Below are 19,301 nucleotides of genomic sequence, written 5' to 3' on the forward strand. Positions count from 1 at the left end.
AAAAAGTGCAGAACGGGGAGGGGGTTCTGGCTGCTTGATTGTTTTCATTTCCTCTGTGATCCAGGAAGGCAGAAACTACTTTCCCGGAAGATCCCGGAGAAAGGGTAGCCTGTCTGAGGTCTGGGAGAAGAGGCACTTACCCCTGTGTGTGGAATGTTGTGTTTGGGGTGGAAATTCAGGAATGGGGCTGTTATCTCTCAGTCAGTCGCCGCACTCCTGGGTTCCCTGCAACCCGGAAACAGGGGCTTTGCTTTTTAGCTCCTGGTTCTTTGAACGAAGTGTTTCTGTTCTCATTTAGCCCTGGGGCAAGAAGTTTAGACATTATGACTTTTAGGACCTGGAAGAACTTTCAGAAATTCCGTGATTCTCAAACTATGCTCCCTTGAAGAAGCAGTATGGAGGCCTGCCCTCAGTTACAGTGAACTCCCAGAAAAAATTAGATCATAGATACATTTTCTCAATTTTAGGTCTCTACTAAAATTTAAAAAGACTTTTTTTGGGCTGGGCACAGTGGTTCACACCTGTAACCCCAACACTTCGGGAGGCCGAGATGGGTGGATCACCTGAGGTCAGGAGTTTGAGACCAGCCTGGCCAACATGTTGAAACCCTGTCTCTACTACAAATACAAAAATTTGCTGGGGGTAGTGGTGGGCGCCTGTAATCCTAGCTACTTGGGAAGCTGAAGCAGGAGAATCACTGGAACTCAGGAGGCGGAGGTTGCAATGAGCCAAGATTGTGCCACTGCACTCCAGCCTGGGTGACAGAACGAGACTCCGTCTCAATAAACAAAACGAACTTTGTAAAACTCATGAACATCTTCGAACATATGCAGAAGCCGAGAGTAGTGTAACGACCTCCCATTGCCATCACCTGGCTCCAGCAATTCTCAAAAGATTTTCTAGTAAGTCTTCAACCCTTGGCATTTGCATCCCTGCTCCCAACCAATGAAGGTAACAGCAGGCATTACCAGAAAAACCAAAATGTTGATTTAATTTAAAAGACTTTAGTACATGTGAGTTGTGATGTGGAGATCTCCAAACAAAATATGTTTTCTGCTAATATAACATTATTCCTTATTCATATGCTATAATTAAAGAATTCCACGAGTTCTAGTACAAGTTTTAGAACTACTGATCTCATTTTCAGACTAGGTGACCTGGGGTGACCGAGTTTTATAACTGGCCACAAGCTCACAATGAAGAATTGGGAACAGGACTAGAATGGAATTAGAATTTACGTTTTCTATTCTGATGTGGGGCCCAGCCCCTGACTGTCACACAGTCTTCTCCTGGGCTATGCCTGGGGTTAGGGAAGGGCTAGATGCAGGTATCAAGAATGTTGGGAAAACACAGGTAACTTTCAAGATTCCCAAGTCCCCCTCAGACTCAAGAGTAGTAGCTGTTGCTATCAGGCCTGTTTTCTTTGTTTGTTTTTTGTTTGTTTTTGAGATGGAGTTTCACTCTTGTTGCCCAGGCTGGAATGCAATGGCTGGATATCGGCTCACTGCAGCCTCTCCCTCCTGGGTTCAAGCGATTCTCCTGCCTCAGCCTCCCGAGTAGCTGGGATTACAGGCACCTGCCAACACACCCAGCTTTTTGTATTTTTAGCAGAGATGGGGGTTTCACCATGTTGGTCAGGCGCGAACTCCTGACCTCAGGTGATCTGCCCGCCTTGGCCTCCCAGAGTGCTGGGATTACAGGCGTGAACCACTGCATCCGGCCTATAAGGCCTGTTTTTTTGTTTTTGAGACAGAGTTTCGCTCTTGTTGCCCAAGCTGGAGTGCAATGGCACGATCTCGGCTCACTGCAACCTCCGTCTCCCAGGTTCAAGCGATTCTCCTGCGTCAGCCTCCCCAGTAGCTGGGATTACAGGCATGCACCACCACGCCTGGCTAATTTTTTGTAATGTTTTCTAAGTGGTGTAATAACAGCACAGACATTTCTTCTCTTTTCTCAGTCTCATTTTGCTCTCTGACATTTGAGCCCTTCTGAAACTGCCTCCCTGGGCCTTCCCAAGGCCCCTGCAGGTTCCTCCCCACCTCCTTCAGCTGATCTCAAGCGGCAACCTCTGTTAACTGCATCCCCAGATCTCCACCCCCCACCCTCTGCCAGTGTTGATCCACTAACCACTTACCCACCCTCCTAGATCCAACTACCCACCTCCTCCCAAAAAACGTACCTCCCCTCCTGACAAACCACCCAGCCTTCAGGACCCAGCTCCAGCTGTTCCCCAGGCAATATCACTTGAAGGGCCAGCCAGCACTTCCTAATCTCAGGATGCAACGCCTGCAACCCTTCATTCAGGGCACCTTTACTGAGCCGATTTCCAGAAGCCTCCACAGCTGAGCGACACATAAGATACTGGGGCTACCGAAGGCATGGAGGATTCCTAGTTTTCCCGTGATAGAATGAGGGCTCATAGCACCTGCAGAAAGAGCTGCCCTGAACTGGGCATAGACAACGAATGCTGCCTGGGGTCATCTATGCATCAGCAGGAGGTGGCTTCTGGCTTTTGACGGTTGAACTGGAATTTAGGGGAGGGGTGACGAAGGCATTTCAGAGGGAGGAATACAGCAAGCACATACCTCCCGAGGCACAAGACACATGGGCTTTTCAGGAACGGGAGTTTGTTGTGGTGGTGCACAGCGGGTGTGGGCAGAGAGCAGCTAGGAAATGTGGCTGGAAGGTGGGGCGGGGTCAGAAGGGCTCCCAGTGCTCTGCTGGGGAGCTGCGACCAGACCCGAGGCCGCACCAGCCCTTCCGCTACGCTGTGTGCCCCACCTGGGGGGTTCTTCCCTCAGAATGCACTCCCCAGCTTAACTTGCTTCTCCTTGCCCACCCGTGTCAGACCAGTTACTGAGTGAGCCCACTCTAGATTACCCACTCCAGGCTTTCCCTCCCCCAAGATTTAAGACGACTCAGAATGCCACAAAATGAAAGAACTGGAAAATAAGTGAATGGGGAAAATGAGACATTTCCGCAGTCCCTGAGGCTGAAGTGAGAATTCCTGCTGCTAGGAAGGAAGTTGTTGTCTTGTGTCTGTTCCATCTCCTGTTGCTCTTCCTTCACCTGCTTACTAGTCCTGTAAGGACTAAGCTCTGCTTTAATCATGATCACACCCTGCTGTAGAACCTCCAGTGGCTCCCCATTGTCTCCCCCATCATGTCAGATGCCCTCTGGCTATTTGTCAAGTCTTCAACCCTGCGACCTCCACAATCAACCCACCCCACTTTCACTACAGTCCTCTAATAGGAGGGTGTCCCGTAGGAGGGGACCTTGCCATGCGCCTTCCTTCCTGTCACTATTCCTGCTGTGCTTTCCCCAGTCCATTCTTCAGGGTTGAGGCCAAGAGCTACTGCCTCCTCCAGGAAGGTTTCCAAGATTTCTCCAGTCCACAATGACCTCTTCCCTTCCCTGAATCCCTGTAACCCTTACTGGGTTTTTGTTTGTGTTTTTGAGACGCAGTTTCACTCTGTCTCCCAGGATGGGGTGCAGTGGCACAATCTCTCGGCTCACTGCAACCTCCACCTCCCGGGTTCAAGCAATTGTCGTGCCTTGCCTCAGCCTTCCTAGTAGCTGGAATTACAGGCACGCACCACCACACCCAGCTAATTTTTGTATTTTAAGTAGAGATGGGGTTTCCTTGTGTTGGCCTGGCTGGCCTTGAACTCCTGACCCCAAGTGATCTGCCTGCTTTGGCCTCCCAAAGTGCTGGAATTACACTGCGCTCAGACTGTCCTTACTGTTAATATTACTTAGCACTCAATCATATTTCATCAGGGTATTTTTCACTATTTCTTATATGTTAATCATGTCTTCCCCTGTCTGGCCTAATACAATGGGCAGGGAGAACAGGCCCAGTAAATACCTACCGGTCGGCTAAGCAGTTAGGAGGTGGGCGAATGTGGGATCACTTCTCTGGGAGCATGAGATCTTGGATTTCCACCATGGCAAGGGCTCACACCCTTGATTTCGAGGTGGTTTTTCCAGGGGTGCTGACAGGTATACCTGGAGGATGGCATGGGGACTGGTATGGACAGGCTCCATGGGTAAAGTGGGGCCAGAATCTCCTCCATCCTGTGTTCCTGTCGTTCTTACCGGGCTTCTGAGCTGAGAAGAACCTTCTTTGGCCTGGCAGAGCTGGCCAGGGCTGTGGGGAGGGCAGGGATAGGGCAGTTCCTCCTCCCAAAGGAACGCAATCCCTTAGTTCCTCTTCCTTCTCATTCTCAGAGCAAAAGACACTCTGATGAAAGGCTTGAGGGTTTAGGAAGGGCCTCTCACTTCATTAGCCCTCCCTGTAGCTCTGCAAAGCAGATGAGCGCAGAGACCCAGGGTCAGTAGCTGGGCGGTCATCTTGCCTGGGAAGCCACTCACTCCAGTTTGTGTCACTGCTGGTGGTTTTAGGACTCAGTTACAGCACATCGATGGCATGACTCGCTCATTAATCTCTTCACCCCAGCCAGATTCTAAATTCTGTCTAGGCAGCAGGTACCATGTCCTACTGCACCTAGAGCACTAGGATCTGGTCTCTTTACTGCTTCCAACCTGAAGGTAGGGACCCTCAACTCATGCATCCTTATACTTATTAGATGCTTAATAAATATTGAATAGTGATAATGAAACATCTGTGTCTGGAATGTCATAGTCTCCCCTCTCTTCCCTCACAGCACTCAGGTACAACCTACTCCCTCCGCCCAGGGCTGCCCAGCAGATAGCAGAGCCTTCATGGACCTTAAGGGTCGGCTGCTGTTTACTGCGGCCTTTGGAGGCAAGTTCAAATACTGCCTTGAGTGGGGTCCCACTTACTGGGTGTGGGACCTTAGGCATTACTTACCCTGTACCCCAGCTGAGGTTCCTCCTGTATGGATAGACTTGGCTGTACTCTGCATCCCCATGGCAGCAGCACTCACCAGCTTGTATTCTGCCTCTACCCATTTCTGCATTTAAACTTGTTCAATACAGGCATTCTGGGCACCCCCTGCCCCCAGGGCTGGCATGTGGGAGGTTCAGGGTGAAATGTGCTAAATCAATGAACAGTTCTCATCTCGGAGTTGTGTGGATTAATAAGGTAACATACAACATTTAAAGCTCCTGACACAGAACTAGCATATAATAGGAACTTGATAATTTTTTAGAAAGTATTTTAAATTATGTAAGTATTACACAAATACATTCTTGTGAAAAAGTCCACCCAAACTTGCCACCCCAAAACTTTATTTTGAGACAGGGTCTTGCTCCATTGGCCAGGTTGGAGTGCAATGGCATGATCGTGGCTCACTGCAACCTCAACCTCTTGGGCTCAGGTGATCCTCCCACCTAAGCCTCCGTAGTAAACAGGCATGTGCCACCACACTCGGCTGGTTTTTAAATTTTTTGTAGAGATGGTGGTCCCCTTATGTTGACCAGGCTGGTCTTGAACTCCTGGGCTCAAGCAGTCCTTCTCCCTCAGCCTCTCAAAGTACTGGGATTATAGGCATGAGCTACCACACCTGGCCTGAAAATTTAATTCCTTCACCAGAAGTACTGATGCTATCAGCTTGGTGTATGTCATGATTTTTTTTCTATCTGTGTGTATGTGTGTAAATACATAATTTTGCTTCAGGGGTCCTTTTTTTCCTTTTCTTTTTACACAAATGGAACCACACTGTAGTTTCGTTTTACAGCTTGGTTTTTGACTTCCAGTAAGTCTGTGCAATCTAGCCACGTAATTACTATTATATTCCACCGTATGGATTCCATGGTTTTATTTAGCCATTCTGATACTGGTGGGCATTTATGTTGTTTATGATATTTTACTATTTAGCATTGTAGCTGTGAACATCCTTGGTCATACATCTTTGTGTATCTGTTTCTCTAAGATAGATACCTAGAAAGAAAAAGGCCTAGTTGAAGGGAATGTGCATTCAACATTTTATGACATCTGCCAAACTGCCCTCTAAAAAGGGCACTGCCAATTTATGCTTCTGTGAACAGGGTATGAGAAGACCTTTGCCAACATCAGTATTTTGCTAGTCAGATGGGTGGGAAAATAGTATCTTGTTATGCTTTTAATTGGCATTTCCCAGATAATAAGTGAGGTTGAACATCTTTTCCTGTGTTTATTGGCCATTTGTTCTGCTGCTTCTTTGAGCTTAGCAAATGTTGCCTCCTCTGACTTTACAACCCTGCAGTCTCAACAGACTGTGCTCCCTGTCCGCCCTGGGGAGAGCAGGCCATGAATGTCCTGAAGGTCCCCCCTGTTGTGCCATATTCCATTTAATAAGCAGTCACTCCGCACCTACTAAGTAAAGGGGCCTTGTGCTAGGGGCAGTGGGAAGGAGGAGATGAATAAGGTATGATCTCCTGGGCTTTAGTCTAGTTCAGGGGAAATGGCAGTGCAAAGTAGACCAGTAAAGGCTCCAACCACATTATTAGCCAACTGTATGGGTAGCAGTTTTAGGGTATTTGGACTGGAAGACATTCCTCACTTATTTGCCATACCTGACCTTTTGCAGGGTGGCCTCAAAAATAACATCACCCTTGAAGGAGAGGATGATGTTTGGAGTAGGCACAGCAAGTATACTTTACCCAAAGGCTGAACCAGTTCTAGAGGCTCCCATGACAGCCTGTAACCAGTGGTGACTTTGAGGGCTGGCCTTTACCATAGGCTACGAACGTTGCCACAAAGGGACTCCCCATTGTCCTGTAAGTAGATGGGTTGGTTGCGCACCAGATTCTTCACTTCTGGGACACAGAGAGAACAGCTCTTAGAACAACCCCTACTTTTTAGTGGTGAGAAAAAAAGAGGCAGGGTGGGGTAGGCGCCTGACTAGTAGCTGGTTCAGGGCCAGCTCCTGGCCACAGCAAAGCCTGAACCAGGGAAAGGGTGTTGAACTTTACTGAGCACCTACTTTACATCAGGCACTATGCCAGGAGCATTAGCTGTTACCACAATCCTAAAACATGTTACCTCTATTTAATATATAAGAAACCTTTTTTTTTTGGTCTTTGTTTTTATTTGAGATGGAGTCTCACTCTGTCACCCAGGCTGGAGTGCAGTGGAGCGATCTTGGCTCACTGCAACTGCTGCCTCCTGGGTTCAAGCGGTTCTCCTGCCTCAGCCTCCTGAGTAGCTGGGATTACAGGCACCTGCCACCACACCCAGCTAATTTTTTATATTTTTAATAGAGATGGAGTTTCACCATGTTGGCCAGTCTGGTCTCAAACTCCTGACCTCATGATCCGCCTGCCTCAGCATCCAAAGTGCTGGGATTACAGGCATGAGCCACCGTGCCCTGCCAGAAGTATTTTTTTAACCTCTATTTTGCTATTAGAAAACTAAGATTTATCTAGGCAAGTAGGTTGCAGCCACATGAGTATCCTAATGGAGTGGCCCAGTGGGCCAGACTAGACTCCAAATCTCACCTTGCTTCTGTTGTGTACCCAAATGACTCACCTACACTCCCAGTTTTCCTGGTTTCCTGGCTTGGAAATTGTCATGAAATTGAAGCATGCACTTAGAAGAGAGGGAGAGAGCTGGCCTGGCTTTCCAGCCTGCGCATGCTCTTCCTGCCCCTGGCCTGCAGTTGTTGGGGCTGTTCCCCATGCCTCTTTGCCAGGAGGCTCGGGTCCCTTTCAGCCTCCCCGATCACCCCTCCCAGCTCTACTCATGTGGTCCTGAACCCTTGCCCTTGAATTGCTGTTTTTTCATGACCATATGGATGATGTTGTGAAACTGGATTAAGAAAATGTTGGAATGAGATTTGGGAGGCCTGGTTTCTCGTCTCAGCTTCTGCCCCTCCTTAGCTATGGATGTGAGGAGGTCTTTTCTGCTTTCCTGGTTTATAATGTGACAGAAATACATGAGATGACCCCAGAGATTCTGAAATTCCATCATGGCAGGTTGGGGGCTGAGACTGGAATCATGATCTGCACTCTCTTTGTTACCTAGATTACCTTGTATATAAATTCTAAATTAAATATTTGAGTGAATTCTCAGACCTCGCATATATGTCTCTTCTAAAGGCACATACATGAAGCATCCTTAGAAAAACTCTTTTTAGCTGGGCATGGTGGCTCACACCTGTAATCCCAGCACTTCGGGAGGCCGAGGCGGGCAGATCAGGAGGTCAGGAGATTGAGACCATCCTGGCTAACACGGTGAAACCCCGTCTCTACTGAAAATACAGAAAATTAGCCGGGCGTGGTGGCAGCCGCCTGTAGTCCCAGCTACTCTAGTCCCAGCTACGTGGGAGGCTAAGCCAGGAGAATGGCGTGAACCCGGGAGGCGGAGCTTGCAGTGAGCCGAGATCGCGCTACTGCACTCCAGCCTGGGCAACAGAGTCAGGCTCCATATCAAAAAAAACAAAAAACTATTTTTAAAACCTTTGGTCCAGCGCAGTGGCTCATGCCTGTAATCCAACACTTTGGGAGGCCAAGGCAGGCAGATCACTTGAGGCCAGGAATTCGAGACCAGCCTGGCTAACATGGTGAAACCCCGTCTCTACTGAAAATACAAAAATTAGCTGGGCATAGTGGCACATACCTGTAATCCCAGCTACTTGGAAGGCTGAGGCACAAGAATCGTTTGAGCCAGGGTGGTGAAGGTTGCAGTGAGTCAAGATTGCGCCACTGCACTCCAGCCTGGGCAACAGAGCGAGACCCTGTCTCAAAACAAAACAAAACAAAAAACCCAAAGGGTTGTCCAGCCTTTACTGAGCAGATACTGTGTGCTCAGTCTTTAAGATACCACCTTGTATGTCTGGGTGTCTACTATGTTCCAACATTTTCTAGACACTAAGGAAGCAAGTTTAAAGGTAAGTCAGAATCCCTACCCTGCCCTGTGAGAGGCTGGTAATAAATGAATGAATTGTTCTGTAGCCAGGGCAGGGTTGTTTTAGAAATACTGAAGGAAGGACTATGCGAGCAACTCCCTAGCCCAACCTAAGGACCTCAGGGAAGGCGGTGCCCAGGGAGAGGCAGTGTACCGCCATTGACCTGAACAGGACTGCTTGGCAGGGACAGTGGGGGAAGGGCATGGAATGGGGTCCGAAGGGAGATGGGCAAAGAAATCCTCTAGGAGTTTGGAGTCTAGAGCACCTCAAGATTTCTCCAATATTTAGGCCAACTTTAACTTTCCCATAGCACTGTCTATGAGGCTGACAAAGCAGAAAATATAATGGCCAATGTTCTCTCTGCTTTAAAAACCAGACTGCTTGTCAGGGAGGCCGTGGGATGTTCAAGTAAGGGGTGGTCTGCCAGAGCCCTCTGTGCCACTTTATTAAGGGACCAGTATACTAGTTAAAGGAGTTAATTAACCTCAGTACTTACTACTTACTGCTTAGTTATTCCGTACTTAGTAAATACACATATACTATGCTAGTGGTGGGGTAGGGGGAGACCAGTTGGATACAGTCCCTGTCCCAGAGGCAGACATTGTCAAGTGGAGGAGGCAGGAATGTTCCCAACAAGCCTCAGTGGCAGGCGGAGCATGGGGCTTGCTCTGTGCTCCTGTGTAATAAGAGCCCAACATGAATCGTAAAGGAGCATGAGAGCAGCTTCTGGAGGACTCCAGGAAAGCTTCCTGGAGGAGGCAGGCATCCTTTGAGAATTTCAGTAAGTGCAAAAGAGGCTGGGCGCAGTATAATCCCAGCACTTTGGGAGACCAAAGTGGGAGGATCGCTTGAGCCCAGGAGTTCAAGACCAGCCTGGGCAACGTGGCCACACCCCCTCTCTACCAAAAAAAAAAATTTTAATTAGCTGGGCATGGTGTTGTGTGCCAGTGGTCCCAGCTACTCAGGAGGCTGAGGTTGAGGCTGCAATGAGCCATGATCATGCCACTGGACTCCAGCCTGGGTGACAGAGTGAGATACTGTCTCAAATAAATAAATAAATAAAAGTGTAAAAGAGGAGGAAGGCATTTCAGGAAAAGGAACTACTGAGGGCAAAGAGAAGGAGGCACTTCTGGGTTGTTTAGGGAATAGTAGATCTGGCAATAGGGTGCAGGGCTTAGGGAGGATGGGTAAGAAAAGAGAGAACTAGAAAGCAAGGGGGTCACATCCTCAAGGGTCTTCCTGCCATACTGAGAAATTTAGGCTTCGTTGTGCAGTGGAGAGCAGGAGTGGAAGAGAATTGGACATGTAGTTTGGGAAGATAACCTGGCAGGATGGTAAGGAATCCCCAGAGAGGGGAAGTTTAGAAGCAGGACCAGGTAGGAGAACATTACATTTGGCCTTGACTGAGGGTTGAGGTAATGAGAGGCAGACTTGAAAGAATTGCTAGAACTGGTCCTGGTTGGAGGGGAGGGAAAAATTTGCCTGGTATTGGTGGCTGGGCTGGGGACAGGGTTCATTATCTGAGCTAGAGAATCCTGGAGGAATAGCAGATTTGAGGCAGGATGATGGGGTGAACTTTTCATTTTCTTATGTATTCTGATGAGCAGAAGTTTTTAATAAAGTCCAACTTACCCATTTTTTTCTTTTATTGGTCAGTGTTTGTGTGTGTTATCTCTCAGAATTATCTGTCTACCCCAAGGTCATTAAGACATTTTCTCTTTGGAGGGGGTGGATTTTTGAGTGAGGGTTTGGATAAGCTGCTTTTGAGAAGCCAGCAGATTGGTGTCAATGGGGACAGGTTTTTTTTTTTTTTTCTTTTTTTGAGACAGAGTCTCACTCTGTCGCCAGGCTGGAGTGCAGTGGCACAATCTCGGCTCACCACAACCTCTGACTCCCTGGTTCAAGTGATTCTCCTGCCTCAGCCTCCCGAGTAACTGGGACTATAGGCACGTGCTGCCACGCCCAGCTAATTTTTGTAATTTTAGTAGAGATGTTGGCAAGGCTGGTCTCGAACTCCTGACCTCAGGTGATCCACCCACCTCGGCCTCCCAAAGTGCTGGGATTACAGGCGTGAGCCACCATACCCAGCCACCTCTGGCTAATTTTTGTATTTTTAGTAGAGACGGGTTTTCACCATGTTGGCCAGGCTGGTCTCGAACTCCTGACCTCAAGTGATCTGCCCACCTTGGCCTCCCAAAGTGCTGGAATTACAGACATGAGCCATCGCGCCGGGGCTACATTAAGTTTTGAGACAGAGTCTTGCTCTGTCGCCCAGGCTGGAGTGCAGTGGCATGCTCTGATCGTAGCTCACTTCAGCCTCGAACTCTTGGGCTCAAGTGATCCTCCCACCTCAGCTTCCCAAGTAGCTGGGATTACAGGCATGTGCCACCATGTCCTCTGTGGAGCCCTTTCTGACTTCCATCAACTCCCTGCGGCTACTCCGCATCCTTCACCTCTCAGTCTACACTCCCTCCCAGGCCAACTGCATGGTGTGTGTGTGTGTGTGTGTGTGTGTGTGTGTGTGTGTGTGTGTGTGTGTGTGTGTGTGTGTGTGTGTGTGTGCAAGTGTGCGTGTGAATGTTACCATTTTTCTGACTTGCCATTCTTCAATAGCAACTCTACAGATGCCACAGCTCTTCCCTGTTCCTCTTTAGTCCATGAATGGTGGGCAGTATAAATATTACTTTCACTTGCAACTCAGATGGATTGAGCAAAAACAGGAATAACAGCTCAGCTGCCTGTATATTTGATGCTAGATGCTATTGGAAAGGCAGCTTTGTGAGGCAAAAAAAAAAAAAAACAACAAAAATTGAATGAACTTGCTTATATACCAAAGATGCTCTTAGACATCAGTGTTTCTCAAAGGGTGGGATTGTGTGTTATCCCGCCAGAACCACCTGGGCAGTGCATTAAAAAGGCACACTCCTGGAGCAGAAGCTCTGGGGCAGTACTTGTAGGTCTGATTTTCTAGCCAGCCCCCCAGATGATACCGGGACTTACTACAGCTTGAAAACCACCAAGCTTCAGATGATTAGAAGTAAACCAAATCTGGCACAGATGAGAGTCCCACACAGATGCATCGGTAGATGTATTTGTTGTATCACCTGCATTGGCGGTGGGGGCCTCTCTGCACATTTTGCTTAAACATGACTACCTGGGCCAGGTTAATCACGTTGGGAATTTAGTGATGTGCCCAGCACGGGTGGCTTCCTGAGCTCTCCGGGTGATTGATATGGCCTGGGTTGCCAGTCTAATCTTGAATAACAAGCAAGGAAGAAGTACGGACTCTAAGGCGGGCAGACCTAGGGAACAGTTTCCAAACGGTTGTGGGGGAAAGACCGGAAAGGACTTGGTACAGGAATTTGAATGTTTCCTTTCGGATGGAGATGGCAGGGTTCCCGCTGTTTTCAGCAATAGTTACCGCAATGCCTGTCTGCTGGGATCCTCTGGAGTCTTCTCTTTGGACCCTGAAACTTGAGAGGGTCTGCATGCCTGAATCTGAATGCGGCTCCTTTAGGCCCCTCCCTTTGACCCCCGGAGCCTGGAGAAGGGGTGGGGGAAGGGTGGGGAAAACAGGCCTGGCTGTTAAGGTTTACCAGGTTCCTTTTGGCCCACACCCCTCTTAGTATGAAATTAACACTTCTCTCCAGGGTCCAGTTTCTAAAGCAAAGTGACAGCATCGACACGTCCCTAAAGCAAACTTGTCATGAAGTCCCTCACCTCTCAAATGTGAGTCCCTCCTGGCTTCCTTTGATCTTATCTGTAATATTTAGCAGATACATGTGATTCCATTAGGCTAGTTAGGAAACCAAGACCCAAAGAAGCTAAGAGTTATTTAAGGTCTCGTCATCAGCTGTAAAACGCCCTGCTCAGCGCCCTGCTCAGTGAAAGACCTGGCATCCCCTCCCAGTTGAATTTCCTGGTAAGGGGCATGTGAGATCCGGGGTCATGGGGCACTGCCACCCTCCCCCCCCACCGCCGTGGCATCTCTGCCCCAGACTCAGTCACTGGTAGAGTTGTGCAGACCCAGCAGTTCCGGGATAGGGGGTGGAAGTGAGCGGGAAGGAAGAGCTGGGTTTGTGGAGAAGCCTTCCCCTTATGGGGCAGACCCAGAGCTGTAGGGAAAGGGAAGGCAGACACTAAAGCTCCAGAGCCTGATGGCGCGGCTGCTGGGCTGGGACTTCCCAACATACACCATTAGGGAAGTGTAGGGTTGGCTGGGAGAGAATGAGGGAGCCAGGGGCTCTGGGATAGAGGTGGGGGGAGAAGGGGAGGTGAGGGTATCAGCAAGAGGGAAGGACTGCCTTTCCAGCAGGTGGGCTCCCCAACCCTGCATCTTCCTCTCTTGATTTAGAAGACTTCATCTAGAGTGTCAGTGCAAAAAGCCCCTTACCACTCCTCCTCCCTAGCAATACCCTAAGGCTGTGCTCGCGCTTTTCATTCCTGCCCTTCATCTGCCAGGAAGCTCATGCAGTTGCAGATGCCCCCTAGATCTGGCCATTCCTGTCTGAAAAACCTGGGAGGTTGTGCCCATTCCTAGTTTCTGCTCTTTCATCTTTCCTTGAGTCTTCCTGCCTTCACTGATCCCAGCCGCCTCTGAGTTCCTTCGGCACATGTAGAAAGCATCCCTACCACATAATTTACCATCTAATTGCATGCTGTCTTGAATGAGGGCTGTGGTTTCATGTGTGGTGGGTCTTGGGTACACAGTTAGGCTGTGAGTAACAGAAGCCTAGAGCCCCATCGTATCTACTAGCTCTTGCACCTCTTTGCTTCCCTTCCCCCAAGCCTACCTATTGCAGGTACTAAGGACTGACCGATCCGATCCGGTGTTTAGGTGACCTTCAGGCAGGCTCCCAGGATAAAGCACAGTTCCCTTACAGGTTCTAAAACTAGACTGGTCAGTGCAGGGGTTAGAGCGGTGTCCCTGCCTGACCACATTTGCCCAAATGCTGTTCCTCTCCCCAGACTCAGGGAGGAGGTTCTGCTGCAGGGCCCAGGTTTGGGGTGATGGCATAAAGCCCAACCAGGCAGCACACTGCAGTTGCCATGGTGACCCTTTTGCTTTTCTTCAAGAGGATGGATTTCTCTTTCAGCCCAAATCATCTGCCTGGGCTACTCTGAGAACCAGACTCCTAGCCCCCTACCTTCTGCATTCCACCACAGGGGGCAGCTTGTCAGGGGCTTTGGTTTGAAATCACAGTCCAGCATCCAACAGCAGCAGGTTGTGCTTGAACTGGGAGCAGGCGGGAAAGGCCCAGAGGAGGGGCTCACCTGGGGCGCATGCCCTGAGGGAGCTGACCTCCATTTCCTTCTGCTACCCCTCCTCTCTCCAGACCACTTCTCTCCAGTGAATGACTCTGACCCTTCCAGTGGGCTGCGTACTCTCTAGGCCTCAGCGTTCTCATTTGTAACAGAGACAGCCAGAGCTCTCCATGTTTCCACACCTGGCTAGTATTAGAGTTACCCAGGGAGGTGTTAGTAGATTCCTGGGCCCCACCCTGAGCCTGCTCATCTACACAGGTGGAGCCCAAGAATCTGTATTTTTAAAGCCCTCCTTGGGTGATCCAGATGCGATTAAACCAAAGTGAGTCTGGGGTTCTCCTGGCGAGATGATCTGCAAGGCCCTTGTGAAAAGAAAGGAAGCTCTGCCTCTCCAGGCTTCCAAGAGCTTCTGGAGAGCCCCTTACAGGCTAGTCTTGTCAGGAAGCGGGTGTTTCCTGGTCATGCCGGCTAAGCCAAGACCAGACCCCCACCTCTCTCCCTTCAGAGAAGCCAGGAGAGAGAGAGAGTGACAGGAAGGGGGGATGTTGCCATAACAACAAGCTCCAGGCAGAGGCCTCCCTTCCAGGGGCTGGTACTTCACCCCAGTCCTGGTGGTTTCCATGGAGATGGGTTATGGAGGGACAGGGGGAACATTTGCCCCACTTAGAGCATCAACCAGGAGCTGCCAGAAGGCAGAACACCGCTAGGTGGGAGCCTTTGGACCCCTCTGCTCTCCGGGTGCACATCTGACACCTTCCCCCTGCTTAGTTGCTCTCTCTGCGACTGGTCTCCTTAGCAACAAGTCCTGCTAACTCCATGCTGTTGGCTCCATGGCTATTTTTAGCTTCACTGCCAGCAGCCCATTCCTGGTCATTTGCTTGCAACCTCCATATGGATTGCAAGGGAATAGGAAAACAAAGATTCTCGGCCTCTTTTGGGAGCCCTAGACTGGGACCTCTTAGCAACGATTAGAATTCCTGTCTACGGTTCCTGAGACAACATTGCATTCAGTTCAGCAAACAGTTTTAATCCTCTATTTTGGGCAAGATGCTCTAGCCCACACTGCTTCCATACGAAGGTGAATGAGGTCCAGTCCCTGCCCTCTAGGAATATTTAATCTTGTAAAGGAGAAAGTGACAGGAGGGGAGGATAAGGGCGAGGGGACAGGGCAGCACTGTCAAAAGAACTTTCTGGGATGATGGCAATGTTCTAAAATCTGTGCCATCCAATTCAGTAGCCTCCAGCCACATGTGGCTCTTGGACACTTGGAATGTGGCCAGTGTGACTGAGGAACTAAATTTTAATTTGTATTTAATTCAGATAGACACATGCAGCCAGTAACTGCTGTCCTGGACAGTGCAGGGCTAGAGGAACTTTCACGGTGGAGGTCACTGGCAGACTGGTGTAGAAGGATATGCAGGGTTTTGGTGGTGAAAGTTGAAGGGGAGGAGCCTTCCAGGAAGAAGGAACAGCATGAGGAATAGCAAGTGGGCGGGCAAAGCGTGGGCTTCATGATATCACACGGAGGCCTCTAGATTCGTGGGGGCCTAGAATGTCATGCAGAGTGTTGACTGATTGGCATTGAGGCTTTTGAGCTGTAGGTGGGAGGAGGACAGGTTCAGAACAGACATCTGTCCTGACCTTTCTTTTTGTCTGGATAAAGTCTCCCTGGTCTTGGGGTTGGTGGGAATACGTGTGGGGTGGAAAACATGCAGTGACTTCATATGTGTTGCTTTGCAGATGGCTTTATAGGGACCATGGCTTCTCTGATTCAGAGTAGAGAGACTCACATGGTAAATGTCCTATGGGATGGCAGCAACATCATCTACCCTTATCCTGCCAGAACTGGATTTTATGATAGAGCATGCCACAGAGCACTGAACTTTGAGTAAAACGTCAGGCATGAGCTCCAGGCATTGCTGCTCTTTGGAGAAGTATCATGATGGCCTAATGTCTCGTCTCAGTTCTTTGAGGCTGGAAAGTCACATTAACACACTTATGATCATGACGCTTCAAAGACCCAGGAGAATGATGCACCCCAGAATGTTAGATTTACCAGTTGATAACAGAACATGTCCTCACCACACAGATCATAATACTTGTCCTGCTGTTTTCTGGCAACTTACTGGTATCAGAGTCATTGGAAAATGTAATTAGAATTGAAAGTTTGCTTGAGGAATATGGGATCAGGGCAGAGAGATGTCCTTCAGAGGTATTTTTATTGGGCTTTGGAGGCTTATGGGATCACTGTTGTCTGCCCACCAAACAGGAACTGTGCCGTCATTCTCAGGTCACTCTCTCCGTTGGACCATGCTGGATACTTCCTTTCCAGCACCTCTTTTAGGCTCTTGACATCCAGCATATTTTCTTTTCGTCCAGGAGTTCCTCCTTTCAACATACTTTTATAACAAATCCAAAAACATGGCTTATTTTACATGATGCTGGTATTTGAGTTGACTATCTTTAACTCAATCAAAAGACCTATCTGGTAAACTGCCAGGGAGGTTTACTTTATAAGCTCAAGAGCACGTGTGACCTGAGGATCCTTGATGATTGCCCCATCTTAGTAAGGGGATTTTTCCTTTTAGTAAAATCACCCCTGCTCTAGATCTTGGGGTCTCTTCTGCTTTGGGGTGTGACTTTGTGCATTGACCACAAAGAAGACACATCTCTGTTTAAGTGACTCAGTCTAGAAAAGGCAGTGTTTCCTGTCTGCATAGTTACAGGAGAGGGAAGGAAGATGCTCTGGGTTGTTAAAGGGACACCTTTGAGCCTAGGCTTCCTTTTGCTTGTTGGGAAGTTGTGTGGAAGAGGTAAGATTTGACTTTAATGTTAAAGGATGAGAATGAGGAAGTTTGACGGCAGGAGGGAACAGCTACTTAGTATGTGGGCCAAGAGAAAGTGAACAGTTCTGGCCAGTTCTGACACTTTGAGTCCTTGCTACACACATGGCATCATTGCAGTCTGATGTCCCAAGACCACAGAATGTGGAGTCTAAGGTGTTTAGCCATGTTATAATGGAAGAGCGGGTATCATAAGTGAGACAGTGTCTGAAAGAGGCCGCCAAGCCAGAACCAGAAACTTCTTTTGAGAGGAGGCCTGAAGTGAGTTCTCAGGCCCATTGACTGGCATGGATGCAGAAGAGGTATCAGTGAGAGAAGCAGTGAAGCAAGTCATACTGCGTTCCCTAAAGGTTGGGAGCAGGCAAGAGGGACAAATTCTGGGCTTCTCACTTCCGCTTGGGGAGCCCCTGGAAATGTGTACCAGGCAAATACCTTAGTTGTGTTAAAAGATGGGTTGGAACAGAAGAGGGCCTGTGTTTTTGTTTGCTTGTTTTTCGAATAGCTTCTTTTCCTAGCTGTATGGATTCTGGGTCTCAGGGTTGGCGGAGTCTGTACCCAAGTCTTCTAGGTAGAAGGCTCTCTGGTTTGGGGTCCTTGCTCTTCAGGGTTTGCTTGCTCTGATGGCCCTCAGTGGGAGGGGAGGCTCCCTCACTGCACATCTTATGACTTCATTATACCAGCACCTGTATGTCCCAGGTGACTGTGGCTGGGAGCCAGGCACCTAGGGAGTTGTCTCATTGTCATTAGGGGATGCTGGCATTCCATGGCCCAAGAGGGCTGATGTCATCACTCCCGTTTTGCAGATGAGACAACAGATTTCTTGGGGGTTAAGTGACTTGTTTAAGGTCATGGTGGTGGAAACAGAACTGAAGTCCAGTTTTTTTTTTTTTTGAGACAGAGTCTCACTCTGTCGCCCAGGCTGGAGTGCAGTGACACAATCTCGGCTCACTGCAACCTCCACCTCCTAGGTCGAAGTGATTCACCTGCCTCGGCCTCCCAAGTAGCTGGGATTACAGGCGCACGCCACCATGCCCGGCTAATTTTTGTATTTTTAGTAGAGACAAGGTTTCACCATGTTGGTCAGGCAGGTCTCAAACTCCTGACCTCATGATCCGCCTGCCTCGGTCTCCCAAAGTGCTGGGATTACAGGCATGAGCCACCGTGCCCGGCCAAGTCCAGATCTTCTAACAAGTGCCGCTGCCCAAATAGCCCTCTGCTGTTGGGAGCATTTTCCTCCAGTTCCTCGGTTCTTCCTTCTAGTTCATCTTGCCAACTGAAACTAGGCTGATCATTCATCTTGTCAGAAAACCTGCGGTTATTCTTCCCTGCTACAGAATATACCCATGGACGCACCTGAAGGCTTGCCCTTACCTTGCCCTGTCCTGTACTGGGAGGGTGGAGGTGGGCGAGGGTCTCCTCCCTCCCCAGCCTGGCAGCTCTTGCTCATCCCACCCATCTCACCTCATTCCAAGTCCGATCCAGCCTCCAGGCCCAGTCTGCTCACCTGGAACTCACCTCTAACCTCTTTTGTCATCCATGCCGCCCATTTTTTTCTACTTGGTATTTGTGGCATAGTTACCTTTACATATGTTTGTTTTACAGTGATCCTTTCATATTTCTCCAAGTCTAGTGGAATCTTCAACCCCTGGAGGGCAGAGCCAACAGGGTCTCTTTCTTTATCTGATCCTACAGCCAACGTAATGGAGGGCTGTGGGTGGGGACTGCGTCTGCCTTGGGGGTAGGTGCCTTTGTTCAAGAGGAGGAAGCTTGAAATGGCGGAGGCTGCACCTGGAGGCCGCACCTGGAGGCCCCAGGAGAGGAGTCAGGTCTTCTCGATCTGCAGATGTTTGAGCCTGGGAATGAAGGAATTGCTGAACTTTCTGAAGGAGCGCCCTCGCCGCGACCAACCTTGCAAACAGGAAAATGAGAAATCCAGGGAAGGCCCGGAGTGACGTAGGGGCCCTGGGACTCGAAGCCTGACCACCTCACGCCGCGCTTTTTGAGGCCCCTCCGCTTCTCTATTCACCTGTAGTGTGGATGCGGGAGCCCCCCCAAACATCCCCGATCTGGAGCGCTCCCAATGTCTGCGCGCGCCTGCTGTCACTCTCCGTCTGTGTGCTGAGTTTTCCTACAGCTTCCTGGGCCTCCTATCTGTAAGCTTTTTCTTTTTTTTTTTTTCGGTTGTGCTTCTGAGAAACTCACTTTTCACAACTTTCTCCCGGCTCTCCCAGGCCGTCCGAAAGCTCCGGCTTGCTTTCGCTCGGACTCCCGGCTCCCTCCGGGCAGGCGGCTCGGGAGCAGCCCCTTCCCTCCCCTCCCGGCCCCCCGGCCCCGCGCTAATCTCTTCCAGAGCTGGGGGAGGGGCCGGGCGGTCTTCCCG

General features: G+C 49.5%; 1 protein-coding gene across 1 annotated transcript in view; it reads left to right on the forward strand.

The window, feature by feature from the left end:
• The window catches only part of DNMT3A (DNA (cytosine-5-)-methyltransferase 3 alpha), an 80,066-nt gene that overhangs the window by 42,214 nt on the left and 18,551 nt on the right, over positions 1-19,301 (forward strand). The gene's annotated exons all lie outside the window — the stretch shown is intronic.

Source organism: Colobus angolensis, unplaced genomic scaffold (assembly GCF_000951035.1).
Source record: "Colobus angolensis palliatus isolate OR3802 unplaced genomic scaffold, Cang.pa_1.0 Scaffold109, whole genome shotgun sequence".
NCBI lineage: Eukaryota > Metazoa > Chordata > Mammalia > Primates > Cercopithecidae > Colobus > Colobus angolensis.